This window comes from Rhinatrema bivittatum, chromosome 9 (assembly GCF_901001135.1).
Source record: "Rhinatrema bivittatum chromosome 9, aRhiBiv1.1, whole genome shotgun sequence".
Classification (NCBI taxonomy): Eukaryota; Metazoa; Chordata; class Amphibia; order Gymnophiona; family Rhinatrematidae; genus Rhinatrema; species Rhinatrema bivittatum.
The window spans coordinates 41,262,836-41,277,974 of record NC_042623.1 but is presented as its reverse complement, the minus strand read 5'-3'; the positions used below and the strand labels follow the sequence as shown (position 1 = coordinate 41,277,974).

The window sequence follows — 15,139 nt, the reverse complement described above, 5'->3', positions numbered from 1 at the left end:
GCGGGATATGGATGTTCTGGGACGTTACCTTGCAGTGTGCGCAGACGTATTTACGCATACAAGCATACTGGGGTCTCCTACTACATAATTTTAGATCTTCTATGGACGGCGTGTAAATATTAAAATAAAAAAGTTAGGCGAGTCAGCAGAGTTTTAAGGATTGGAGTTAAAATGGTAAAGGGAGGCTAAATAACAAGGGGTTTAGGAAGTCTGATCCATTAACTGGGCAAACTGGGAATGAACTGGTAAAAAGGGCTTTGGCATTGGCACGTGTTGTTTTTAAAATCCCCTCCGCTTAATGTGGTAGAGCTGGCATTTGCACGCACATGCGCATGTCCATATAAAATAGCATGCACATGTAGGCACGTTCAGCTGATTGTATAACATATGCGCATATATGTGCGTAAGTGAGAAAATGACCACATCCATGGACGCGAGCCGGCATAAATGTGTATATATGCACCCACATAGCTGTTTCAAAGTTATCATCCCTGTGTTTTATATTCCACAATTCTAGATTTTTTTAGGGATGTAACATGTAACATTTGTTTATTTGTGGAACATGTAGCATCTACCTTAAATACATTTTTAAGGTCTGACAAACATTCAGATAAATTAAGAATAAAACCTGTTACTCCATCCATAATTCAGTTATGCCTTGCAACCAGGTAATTGTCCGGTCCTACCATGTAATTTTCAATCTGTCACTTATTTTATGGGAATGGTGTTTTCAAGCAGAAAGAAATGAATGGTAACCATTCCAACTAGCTGGATGCTGGCAATGATTGTCTGTGAAGTGGCATGGTTTCCTTTGATAATTTGCAGGTTTTGCTTGTTCAGAATTCTGCATGGTATCTGACTTTGCTGTGAGATACACACTTATCACCTGGTGACTATGAGGCTGATATCAAAGATCACCAAGCGTCTCAATTTAGGCCCTATTTTCAGCCGATTTCAGGCTCCTAAGTTTTAGACTGAAAATAGGCAACCAACTTTAATTTTAAGTTCTTAAATTTAGGACAGCTATTGTTTCTTAAATTTAGGCATCTAACTTAATTTCCCTGCCCTTGGCTCTACTCACTTTTGTACGTAAATTTCATTATCCCAGGACAAGCAGGATGCTAGTCCTCACATATGGGTGACGTCACTGATGGAGCCCTATCCCAGAAAACCTTCTGTCAAAGTTTCTAGAAACTTTTGACTGACATCCTTAGCCTACTGAGCATGCCCAGCATGCCATGATCCCTCGAGCCACAGGGGTCTCCCTTCAGTCTTCTTTTTTCCGCGAAGCTGTTAGCCTCGCGGTTATAGGAGTCCTGTGTGGTGAATTTTCACTGCATAAAAAACTTTAAAAAACTCAGAAAAACTTTAAAGCGCCGTAGGGGTCTCCCTTTTTTCCACCATCGGTAAGTCTTTAAATTTTTCCAGGCGGTTCCGTTACTGCTAAACCATGTCAGAAAGTCGTCGACAGCTATTCGGCCTTTGCTATGGCTACGGGTTTCAAGAAGTGCCCGAATTGTTCCTGCACTATGTCCATAACGGACCCACACATTGAGTGTGTACTTTGTCTCGGCGAGGGACATGACGTCTCGACGTGCCCAAGATGCGCCGAGATGACGCCGAAAGGCAGAAGACTGCGCATGGAGAAAATGGAACATTTATTCCATCTTCAACTAATGCCATCGACCTCAACTTCCACACAGTCGTCTCCAGCTGGAGCGATTAGGAAGGTCGTCCTCAAAACAAAACGTAGACTGGATGAAGCAGGTGATCGGCCATCACCGACCCCCTTCAAGATCATCGATAAAGTCTACATCTGTCATCGAAAAAGGTGTCGAACATCGGCAGAAACATCGGCATCGACACCAGAGGCCTCACAATCCTGAATTGGATCCGCTAACCGGAGTTCCATCGGCAAGTCTCGAATCAACTCCAAAGAAGCCTCGGAGAGAGGACTCTCCATGTCCACTGAGGCCTTCGACTCCTAGGCGATCCTCACCGATATCGGTGCCGGGAACCGTATCTCCACAGGGCCCTGCCGAGGTACCGGTATCGCCTTCGCTGCCTCCCCCCGTAGCTGCTCTGGTTTCACCAGCTATGAGGGCGGAACTGGACGGTTACATCCGCCAGGCAGTTCGAGATGCACTCCGTGACATGCCTCCGATGCCAGCACAGATCACTGTTCCGCCATTGATGCCAGCACCATCGCCGGTACCGGTTCCACTCCCGTCACCGTTGCCCATTCCGATGCCATCGCCGACTGCATCGCCGGTTCCAGTTCAGCCAATGCCGATGCCGGATATGTCCTTTTTCGCGCCAATTTTAATGAAATTGGACACACTCATCGGTGCCATCCCGGTACAACGACCCGATGTCCCGATGCCAAGACCGATGGAAGAAGAAATAGTGAAGGAAGTACCGATACCTGAACCTATTCCAGGTCCATTGGGAATCTCACGTCCAAGGCCATCGTTTTCTCCACTATTTCCATTGAAACCACTGGAGAAACCATCGATGCCGTCAATTCCATCTCTTCCTGTTCCATCGACTCCTCCTTGTCCACGTTCATCAGACACTTGGGAGGATCCAAATACTGACTCTTCCTCAGAGGAAGTCCTCTCAGAACCTTCTCCTCCACAGGAAAGAAGGAAATCCCCTCCAGAGGACCTTTCTTTTTCAAATTTCATCAAAGACATGGCTGATACCATCCCTTTTCAGCTGGAATCTGAAGAAGATACTAGACAGAAGTCTCTGGAGGTATTACAATTCGTGGACCCACCTAAAGAACTCCTGGTGATACCAGTTCACAAAGTCCTAGTCGACTTACAACACAGGCTATGGGAGCATCCCTGCACCATACCACTGGTGAATAAAAGAACTGATGCTACGTACCTAGTCCAGCATATCCCAGGCTTCCAAAAAACTCAACTACCCCATCAATCGGTAGTAGTAGAGTCAGCTCAGAAGAGGTCAAAAAGAATGAAACCTCATTCATCAAATCCTCCTGGGAAAGACAACAGGTTTTTGGACACCATCGGCAGGAAAATGTTTCAGGGGTCCATGCTACTATCCAGAATTGCATCCTACCAACTCTATATGATGCAATATCAATGTAATTTGTGGAAACATTCAGGAACTCTCAGAATCTCTTCCTCAACAATTTCAAGATTCCTTCAATAGTATCATCCATAAGGGCCTGGAGGCTGGGAAACATGAAGTTTGTGCAGCTTATGATAGCTTCAAGACTTCATCTATATTGTCTGCCACTGGCATAAGTACCCGCAGATGGGCCTGACTCAAGGCCTCCGACCTGAGACCAGACGTACAAGAGAAACTTGCTGATCTTCCTTGTGCAGGGGACAATCTCTTTGGACATAAAGTATGAGAGGCAGTTTCCCAGCTGAAAGAACATTCGGAAACCTTGCGAAAGCTCTCCTCTGCTCCTCAGGAGTCCCAAACATCCTCACGAAGACTCCCAAGAAAGATTCAAAATGGCCATATTATAGACCAAGGAGATACTATCCACCTCCTGCCCGTGAAAGGTCATCTAGGCCAGCACAAAGACCGCAGGCCTGACAACCAAGAGCACCTAGAGCTCAACCCCCTCCACAAACAGGCCCGACTTCGGGATTTTGAAATCTCATCGGGGAACAGAAGCCTACCTGCCAATCCGACCCCAAATTTGCCAGTAGGAGGATCACTTTTTTTCCAGCACAATTGGTCGCATATCACTACAGACCAATGGGTACTCTCGATAACATCTCAAGGGTACCACCTGGACTTTCTCACTGTACCAAACGATACTCCATCCACCTCATCTTGGACAGTAAACAATCAATCCACACGCTTACAAAAAGAATTATCCACCTTTCTGAGAGCCAGGACCGTGGAACTAGTTCCCCGACCTCAGCAGGGCAGAGGATTCTACTCCCGTTATTTCCTCATTCCAAAGAAAACAGGAGGCCTACGTCCTATATTGTACCTCAGGAAACTCAACAAATACCCGAAAAAAGAAAAATTCAGAATGGTATCATTGGGCACCATGCTACCTCTACTTCAAAAAGGAGATTGGCTCTGTTCTCTGGATCTTCAAGACGCTTATGCTCACATTCCAATATTCCCTCCTCATCGCAAGTATCTGTGATTCCTAGTAGGAAGTCAACATTTCCAATACAAGGTGCTACCATTCGGTCTTGCCTCAGCACCTCGAGTGTTCACAAAGTGCCTGGCAGTGGCAGCTGCCCACTTGCACAAGGAGGGCGTGCACGTGTTTCTTTACCTGGACGATTGGCTCATCAGATGCCAAACAAGACAAGGAGCTCTCAACGCTCTCAAGCTCACAATAACTCTACTCCATTCGTTGGGATTCCTCATCAACTACCAGAAATCCCACTTCATACCATCTCACCTGTTACAATTCATTGGAGCAGAATTAAACACCATAACGTCAAAAGCTTTCCTTTCAAAAGACCGTGCACAGACACTCGCCTCGTTAGCAGGCTCTCTCCACGCACGCACGCAAATAAAAGCTCATCAATGTCTCACTCTTTTGGGTCACATGGCCTCCACAGTTCACATCACTCCTATGGCCAGATTGGCCATGAGAGTTACTCAATGGACACTCAGAAACCAATGGATACAAGCCATTCAACCACTGTCTTAACCAGTTCAAGTAACTCAGCAACTACGGTCCTCGCTCCTATGGTGGACGAACATGGACAACTTGCTCACAGGCCTACCTTTCCAACAACCGATTACGCAAGTGACGTTAACTACAGATGCATCCACCTTCGGGTGGGGAGCATACATTGGTCATCTGCAGACTCAAGGTACTTGGACAAAACTCGAAGCTACATTTCAGATAAATTTCCTAGAGCTTCAAGCTATATGTTATGCGCTCCATGCGTTCAAGGACTGCCTTTCCCACAAGACTGTTCTGATACAAACAGACAACACAGTAGCCATGTGGTACATAAACAAACAAGGAGGTACGGGCTCATATCTCCTTTGTCAAGAAGCCGCATAGATTTGGAATTGGGCCCTAACACACTCAGTGTTTCTTCGGGCCACTTATCTGGCAGGCATTCACAACGTAGTGGCGGATCGCCTCAGTCGTCAATTCCAACCTCACGAGTGGTCTCTGGATCCAATAGTAGCGACCAAGATCTTTCAACGTTGGGGCCAACCAACAGTAGACCTCTTTGCATCACAACTGAATTACAAAGTGGACAATTTTTGCTCCCTGCACAAGCAGAGAAACCGCTTACCCAGGGACGCCTTTTCTCGCCACTGGAATTCAGGTCTTCTATATGCGTATCCCCCGATACCGCTAATAACCAAAGCCCTAGTGAAGCTTCAGCAGGACAAAGGGTCCATGATACTCCTAGCCCCATATTGACCTCGACAAGTATGGTTTCCAATACTCCTCGATCAGAGACCCAATTTGCCTAGGCACAGCACCTACTCTCATAACTCAGAATCAGGGCAGGTTGCGTCATCCCAAGCTTTAATCCCGAACCCTCACAGCATGGATGTTGAACGCTTGATTCTACAACCTCTCAATATTTCAACTAATGTCTCTCAAGTGCTTGTAGCTTCACATAAACCCTCCACACGAATGAACTATCATGCTAAATGGAAACAGTTTACCAAGTGGTGCACACAAAACAGTGTTGACCCTTTTTCCTGCACTACATCATGTTTATTAGACTATCTATGGCATCTCTCAGACTCTGGTCTCCAAACCTCATCTGTAAGAGTACATTTAAGTGCAATCTCAGCTTATCACAATACCGTCGGAGATGCACCAATATCAGTGCAACCCCTCGTTAGTAGATTTATGAGAAGATTAATTCAACTTAAACCTCCACACCGACCACCGGTCACGGAATGGGACCTTAATGTAGTCTTAATGAGGCTCATGCATTCTCCTTTTGAACCCAGGATTCCTGTGATGTTAAATTTCTCACTTGGAAGACTATCTTCTTAATAGCCATCACATCTGCAAGATGGGTTAGCGAGTTACAAGCACTTGTTACATACTCCCCCTACACCAAATTCCTCCATGACCGAGTGGTACTCCGGACACACCCAAAATTTCTCTACAAGGTAGTTACGGAATTCCACTTGAATCAATCCATCATCTTGCCTACTTTCTTCCCCAAGCCGCACTCTCACCAAGGAGAGAGGGCTTTACACACCTTGGACTGTAAGCGTGCGTTTGCGTACTACTTAGATCGCACTACGGCCCATAGGAAATCCACCCAGCTCTTTGTTTCTTTTGATCAAAACAAACCGGGAAAAGTGGTGGACAAGCAAATTCTATCTAATTGGCTTGCAGATTGTATACAATTTTGTTATGAAAAAGCAGGCCTTCCTCTCCAGGGGCGAGTAAAGGTTCACTCAGTAAGAGCATTGTCAACCTCAGTAGCACACTATTGTTCAGTGCTAATAGCTGACATATGTAAAGCCGCAACATGGAGTTCTCTTCACACCTTTGCGGCTCACTACTGTCTCAACAAGGAAGGACGACAAGATTCAGCCTATGGACAATCTGTCTTAAAGAACTTGTTTCCAGCATGATCCAACTCCTTCCACATCCAACCTTTCGTGATTTCAGGGTGCCTCATTTTTCCCAACAGTACACCAGTTGTTGTGCCTGTTGCACAAGTTGTACACTGTTGGTCCAATACAAAGATGACTCAGCCTGTAGCTTGCTAATCACCCATATGTGAGGACTAGCACCCTGCTTGTCCTGGGATAAAGCAAAATTGCTTACCTTGTAATAGAGGTTATCCCAGGACAGCAGGATGTAGTCCTCACAAAACCCACCCGCCATCCCGCGGAGTTGGGTCTGATACGTTTTATTATTTTATTTTTGGCTAACGCTCATTTCTACAAACGAGACTGAAGGGAGACCCTTGTGGCTCGAGGGATCATGGCATGCTGGGCATGCTCAGTAGGCTCAGGATGCCAGTCAAAAGTTTCTAGAAACTTTGACAGAAAGTTTTTCGGGATAGGGCTCCGTCAGTGACATCACCCATATGTGAGGACTACATCCTGCTGTCCTGGGATAACACCTATTACAAGGTAAGCAATTTTGCTGTACCTAGTAATAATAGGTACCTAAATTAAGGTGTTTAGCAGGGAAATGTTTATTTAGGGACTTTTAAAGTTAGCCACCTAGATCTTTTGAGTAACGCACTCTATTGTATTATGCAGTCTTTTTACATATCATGAGTGTGATATATATAGTTCGATATTGGTTATTTTTATTCACACAATAATTTTGCTAAGTTGCTTTTGGTAACTTACCAAAATGATCACACTTCTTAGTAAATCTGTCTCTTAGTCAATCTGTCCTTGTGCAATTTCAGCAACTGTTCTGTGCAGCAGGAAAGGAACCACCCATATCAGAATGTTTCTGTACTTTTCAGCACCAACTCATTTCCTGAAACAAGTTGCCTCCGAGTCTCAATATGCCTGATACAATATATTTTGCATCTATCTTCTCGTTCTGTATGCTTGTTGCCAAATAATACTTCTATTGTGGCACTTGGAACTCCAAATTCCTCATGTTTCCCAATTTCTCAAGACAATCTGCCTCCCTGAGTGACAGGGTAAGATGCTCTTTATTGATTGTGCGCCTTACTCTGTCCAACATCTCTAGCAGGTAACCAGAAAAAAAGAGATATATCCAAAGTCCTTCAATCAAACTTTATTATTATAAATATATCAACCAAAGCCCAACTCAGGCTGAGTTTTGCCTAAGAGGCTGCATCAGGGGCTGTGAAAAGTAACATGAAAATTATTTAAAAACAATAAATATACATAAATTCATTAATTTTAGATCCTAAAATATATAATTAAAATATATTGGCAGTGCTATCACATGACAAATCCTTAAAAATAATAAATATCTAGAAATCAAAATGACATGAAAACAAAAGCATCTGTGTATACTAAAATGACTTGAAATGAAATAAAAATATATGAATACTAGGACATTCAAGAAAATAAAAGTATATATTAAAAGTATGAATAATCTGACATAAAAATTGTAAAACAACCAGTAAACCTATAATTCAAAATGAGTAGTATATGTGCAGGAGAAAAATGAAAAAATGGGCAAAAAATCAATTAAATACCTATGCTGGCAGTATTATTGTCATATGGACTCATACAAAATAGTATAGGCTCAAGGCTCAAGACTTGGCTGTTTAAGCAAGCCTTCCCAGATTCCGTTTGAATGACAACAACATCCTCTAAGAGACTTCACAATATAATTTAAATATTTATTCCTTAACTGATCAGTCATCTTGCTCTAATCCTTCCCCACAGTTAAACTTTACTCTGTTTTAATGTAACTTTACAACTTTGCACTTGTTAATGTTCTGCTCTAATTCTGCTCTAATTCTTTCCCACAGTTAAACTTTACCCTGTTTTATATAACTTTTACGACCTTCGCACTTGTTAATGTTCTGTTATTTGACTCACTCCCCCTGTTATCTGTAAACCAGCATGATGTGATTTTTAATCACGAATGCCGGTATAGAAAAACTCTAAATAAAATAAATAAAATAAATAAATATAATCTTGATGATATTCTTAAAATAATAAAAATATATAATCCATAAGTGCGAGTGGTAATTAAAGAGAAAGAGTTCAAATAATAAGAAAAAGTTATTTGTTAATGTTCTGTTATTTGACTCACTCCCTGTTATGATCGCAAGATGCTGTTATGGTCAGAGTGGTGGACCCTTGGTTCGATGATGATCGATTAGACCACCATCGGTAGGCGAGGCTGATCCTCGGGGTTGCAGGTGGGAAAGAAGAAGATCTGGACGCAGGCGCCTCCTGCTGGTCGTGTAATCCAGATGCTGGCGCCTCCAGCAGGTCGAGGAACAAACCCCGCGGATCTCTTGAAGAAGTCCAATTTAGAAGTCGTGAGCCAGAGAGATCCGCAGCCAGTCCAGGGGTCAAGAGCCAGAGAAGTCCACAGCCAGTCCAAGGGTCGAGAGCCAGAGAAGTCCGCAGCCAGTCCAGGGATCGAGAGCCAGAGAAGGTACGTCGCCAAGCCAGGGATCAAAGAACCAGAGGGAACGTCAGCCGGACCAGGAATCAACTCGGGAAGACAAACAGGAACCAGGAACAGAACAAACGCAGGAGCCAAGAAGACAAGGCAAGGTCTGTAGGTCCAGACCTTGCTTAAATAGTCCCCAGCCAATAGGGATCCGCAGGAAGGAACCAGCTCACATCCTGTGAGTGTTCCTTTAAATTTAGGGCCAGAGCCCCCCGCGCGGCCCTAGCTGAAGTCAGGGGGCGGAGCTAAGCCGCGCGGGGAGAGAGACCGCGGCCATCTTGAATTTGCAGCGAAAGCTGCCGCTGAGGAGCCCCGAAGATCTGCCTAGTGCCGGCGGTCCGACCGGCCCCTGGGGATGGTGGTAAGTGCCGTTCGCGGCTTGCCACGGCCGGCCTTTATAACACTCCCCCTGTTATCTGTAAACCAGCATGATGTGATTTTTAATCACAAATGCCGGTATAGAAAAACTCTAAATAAAATAAATAAAATAAATAAATATAGTCTTGATGATATTCTTAAAATAATAAAAATATATAATCCATAAGTGTGAGTGGTAATTAAAGAGAAAGAGTTCAAATAATAAGAAAAAGAAGAGAAGTCTTGTAAAATTCATTGGTGCCGTGTCTCTCATAAGAACATAAGAAATTACCATGCTGGGTCAGACCAAGGGTTGATCAAGCCCAGCAACCTGTTTCCAAGAGAGGCCAAATCAGGCCACAAGAACCTGGGAATTACCCAAACACTAAGAAGATCCCATACTACTGATGCAATTAATAGCAGTGGCTATTCCCTAAGTAAACTTGATTAATAGCAGTTAATGGACTTCTCCTCCAAGAACTTATCCAAACCTTTTTTGAACCCAGCTACACTAACTGCACTAACCACATCCTCTGGCAACCGAATTCCAGAGCTTTATTGTGCGTTGAGTGAAAAAGAATTTTCTCTGATTAGTCTTAAATGTGCTACTTGCTAACTTCATGGAATGCCTCCTAGTCCTTCTATTATTCAAAAGTGTAAATAAGCGATTCACATCAACTCGTTCAAGACCTCTCATGATCTTAAAGACCTCTATCATATCCCCCCTCAGCCGTCTTTTCTCCAAGCTGAACAGCCCTAACCTCTTTAGCCTTTCCTCATAGGGGAGCTGTTCCATCCCCTTTATCATTTTGGTTGCCCTTCTCTGTACCTTCTCATTTGTAAATTAGATCTAAAAATTAATATCGGATGTTCAAAACAAATATTGTAAATTGTGAACTAAATGAAAAAATTGAAAGTTGAAAATTAAATAAAGCACTGTACATATACTGCACAAATAAACAAAATTTATTAATAAAAGCCACTTAATGTTAAGGCAGTATTTATTATATATGAGTCCATATGACAATAATACTGCCAGCACAGGTATTTAAGTCATTTTAGTATACAAAGATGCTGTTGTTTTCATGTCATTTTGATTTCTAGATATTTATTATTGTTAAGGATTTGTCATGTGATAGCACTACCAATATATTTTAATTATATATTTTAGGATCTCAAATTAATGAATTTATGTATATTTATTGTTTTTAAATCATTTTTAAATCATTTTCATGTTACTTTTCGCAGCCCCTGACACAGCCTCTTAGGCAAATCTCGGCCTGAGTTGGGCTTTGGTTGATATATTTATAATAATAAAGTTCAATTGAAGGACTTTGGATCTATCTCTTTTTTTCTGGTTACCTCACGGCTTCGATAGATCAACTTCCTTGTTGCTTTTTGAAAAGAACTCTAGCAGGAAATCACATTTAAAATGCAGGCTGCAAGGTATACATATATGTGGGGAGTCATTATTCTGACTACTGGAGTTTGATACCAGCGGTAGCAGAAGCAGCAGTGGAGCACTTTTCTGTGCTCCCTGCTCTGCCTGTTTCAGTCTTCCTGCTCTTCTAAATTGCAAGATGCTCTTAAGAAGAATCTTTCCTCGTCGTAGATAGGTATCCAAGGAGTCATATACGGAAAACTAGGTATTCAAGGCCAGTAGTACATATTTATCTAATAAGAATTTTGATTCCTGGTTAAAAGTTTCTTTAATACTTGAAATAGAAATTGAGTATTATTATGGAATTTTGGCCAAAGAACAAATTTAGGACACCAGAGATAGTCTGAGCTATTTAGAAAGTGGCAGGTTATTCCCTGAAAAAAAGAGAATGCAATCCTCTTCCTTTCCTCCTCAGTTTTGTTGCACTGGGAGTGGACCTTTGGCCTGGTGCAGGATTGGTACGGCCCTCCGGTGGGACCCGGAGAGCGCCTGCCACCAGGAGGCGGAGCACAGGAGGAGACAGAGGCTAGCTGGAGCTTCGCTAATAGCAACCCGGGGTTCCCTCAGTTGAGCCCTTGGTTACCCAGGCCACTTGCTATACCTTCCAAGTGCCGCCAGCTTCCATTCAAGCTTGACAGTGACGCCTCTGTCCCTATCCTCTGGACACGGATTACTAAGGCTTCGGCCTCCCTTTGCTCAGGCACCTTCAGTTCCTTGTGCTTGAGTTCCTGTTCCATATCCCATCCAGGATAGGATAGGACCACGCCATCTGCTGGCTGCTGTCTCTGGGCTGAACCATCTACTACCTGTACTTAACTTTGAGGCCCGCCTAAGTCCTGCTGCCCCGGCACCTGAAGGCTCAACCCGAGGGGAACGTGGGCTGGTATAGGTGAAGCGCCAGTGGCCTCCAGCTTTAGCCCACTCCGCCTGCTGACGGTGGGGACCCGTAGGCCCTCGCCTATGGGGTGCGTCAACCCCACCTCAGCCCAAGGATCCACCTCCTATGCAACACCATCAAGCCCAGTGTCCTGTTTCCAACAATGGCTAATCCAAGTCACAAGTACCTGGCAAGAACCCAAATATTAAATAAATCTCAAGCTACTATTGCTTAGTAATTAATTGGGATGTGAATCGTTTTTGAACGATTAAAATTATCGTCAGATAATTTTAAAATCGTCCTAAATCGTTAGAGTGCACGATACAATACAAATGCCCCCAATTTATCGTCAGGGGCATTTGTATTGTATCGTTAAATAGGGCATGGGAAATATTTGGGGGAGGGCGGGAAAACCGGCACACCAAAACAACCCCTAAACCCACCCCGAACCTTTAAAACCAATTCCTTACCCTCCCCCACCCTCCCGAACCCCCCCAAAATGTTAAGTTACCTGGTGGTCCAGTGGGGGGGGGGGTGTCCCGGCGCGATCTCCCGCTCTCGGGCCATCGGCGCCATTTTGGCTGCCACTAATTAAAATGGCGCCGATGGCCCGAAAAGAAAAAAAAACCCACCCGACCCTTTAAATCGACCCCCCTTAGCCTCCCCACCCTCCCGACCCGACCCATCGCTAATTTTATTTTTAGGGAGGCCCACGCCGCTGAAAAAAAAAACCCCACCCGACCCTTTAAATCGACCCCCCCCTCACGACCCCCCCAAAACCTTTAAAAGTTACCTGGTGGTCCAGGGGGGGCCTCGGGGGGCCTCGGGGAGAGATCCAGGGGGGCCTCGGGGAGAGGAGAGATCCAGGGGGGCCTCGGGGAAAGATTTCCCGTTCCCAGGCATCAGCTGTTCTAAAAAAAAAAATGGCGCCGATGCCCCTTTGCCCTTACCATGTGACAGGGTATCCGTGCCATTGGTCGGCCCCTGTCACATGGTAGGAGCACTGGATGGCCGGCGCCATCTTTAAAGATGGCGCCGGCCATCTTTACTCATCAGCCCCGATGTGAATTGGAATCGGAAACGATTCCAATTCACATATCTTAACGATCAGATTCGGGCCCCCCCCCCCCGATCAGATTCGCCCCCCCCCCAGCCGAATCTGATCGTTAAGACGATCTGGCACACGATTCACATCTCTAGTAATTAATAGCAGTTTATGGATTTTTCCTCTAGGAACTTATCCAAATCTTTTTTAAACCCAATTACACCAACTGCTGTAACCACATCCTCTGGCTATGAATTCCAGAATTTAAATATACGCTGAGTGAAAAAGAATTTTCTTTGATTTGTTTTAAATGAACTACTTGCTAACTTCATGGAGTGCCCCTTAGAACTTCTATTATCTGAGAGAGTAAATTACCATTTACATTAACTTGTTCAAGTCCTTTCATGATTTTGTATGCCTCTATCATATCCTCCCTCAGTCGTCTCTTCTCCAGCCCGAATTTCCTTAGCCTTTCCTCTTAGGGCAAGCAGGTTCAGTGCTGTTGGCATGATAAGCACAAGAAGGTAATGAACAAGGTGGCCAAAACAGAAAGGTCCAATTTACAGACATGGGACAGATCACTCTGCACCTTCGAACTCATACCTGTGGAGGAACTGGTAAGGGCAACAATTCAGCACAAAGCAATTGGAGGCCTGCAAGAGACCTTTGACTACTGTTGCTCAACCTGGTGAGTAAGCAGTAACCATACTGAATGGGTTAATGGCTTCATGGCGGCATAGGGCAGTTAGGGTAGGTAATGAACTATAGGAGGAAAAACTCACATGTGTTTCTCTACCATTTGACAGGTATGCGTCCAGAGGAGATGGCTGCTGAGCACTGCATAGCAGAAGACATCCAGGAAGCCCCTTCCAGTGAAACTTTTCATCTCTCCATGGACAGCTGGGAACTTCCCAGTTTTCAGCCAAGAGACAGTGACAAGAACCTTGGCTTCTCCCTTGCCTAGGTTGACCCGACCCATGGTTAACCTTCCAGAGGAAAAGCCATCAATGGGCATTTGTGGTACTAGTGAGAATCCAGAACTGGACACTGTCTCCGCTATCCTGCCAGTGCCAGTCCTATGTGTTGAAGACTAGAGTGAACCGCTGGCAGCTGAAATGTTGACCAGGCAGGAGCTGCATGACAACACAATGGCCGAGAGATGGTGGGACATTTCAGCACACTTTATTAAATTGGCCTGAGAGTAAGTTAGCTTAAATAGGTAGTATTTTGGCTTTATATGGTGTAAGGAGAGAAGGCACAAACTTGGGAGGTGCTTCATACAATAGTAAGAAGAATGCAAGATTCAGAAAGAGAGTGAGTAGGTACACATCAGCAGATTTGGGCAGAGAAATGAGCTTGGCATTTGAAAGTGTAAACAAGACATTTGAACTTGACATGATACTTAATCAGGAGCCAGTGCAATGAACAGAAAAGGGGTGTGATGGGTGAATGATAAGAAAGACAAAAGAGTGTTCATGCAGCAGAATCTGAAGAAGTTGAAGAGGACATTGACCAGAATCTGAAACACCAACAAGGAGATAGTTGTAGTAGTCTAGAGAAAAAAGCCTCACAGAGAAATAGATGGGAAGCATCAGGTAGGAGAGAGGAATCAATTCTGAAAAAGGAGAGTAGAACACAGTTAGGAAATGTGGGAAATAAGACCATAGTCCAGCATCATAGCAAAGCTTTTTGCAGAATCAGAAAATGACAGTGGTAAAAAACTGATTGTATGAAAGCCAGGAGGAGGATGGGGAACAGGAGCAGATGCTGGGAAAAATAGGATCTCATTTTTGGATGAGTCCAGCCTAAGAAGGCTGAGAGACAGAAAGAAAGGAAGAAACTGAAGCAGAGATATCTGAGAATGAGAGATAGATATGCGTCTTTCTGCAGTTAGCATTGCAAAAGGTTTGCAGTGTTTTATTTCAATCAAAAAGTATAAATTTTGTGCCCAGCTGTCCCAGTATACGAGTATAAATTACTATATTCAGTCAGATTCTGGCATTAAAAAACCTTTTGGACATCTCTTTGGAATATCTATAAAGAAGCCAAAATTTGTCACACAAACTTATTTACACAACGCCTTCATTACTAAACAGTGTGTGTAATCCTCTTTAGAGGAAACAAATTAAATGATTAAATTTATTGTGAAATGTAACCCAAATGAAACATTCAGAACTTACCAATTAATGGGGTTATGCAGACAAATGAACCAATTCTTTTTGGAAAAATGGTTTGTGGTAGGATCAAATGTGATTTATTTGTAAATGAGTTTCAAATAAAGGAAGAAGAAATTAGATCAGAGGATCTTTTATTGCTATGTTTGCTGAAAGCTTTAGC

The 15,139-nt window shown here is 43.8% G+C and overlaps 1 protein-coding gene across 1 annotated transcript in view; it reads left to right on the top strand.

Annotated features, from left to right (window-relative positions):
• Positions 1-15,139, top strand: part of CCDC146 (coiled-coil domain containing 146) — a 393,451-nt gene that overhangs the window by 75,697 nt on the left and 302,615 nt on the right. The gene's annotated exons all lie outside the window — the stretch shown is intronic.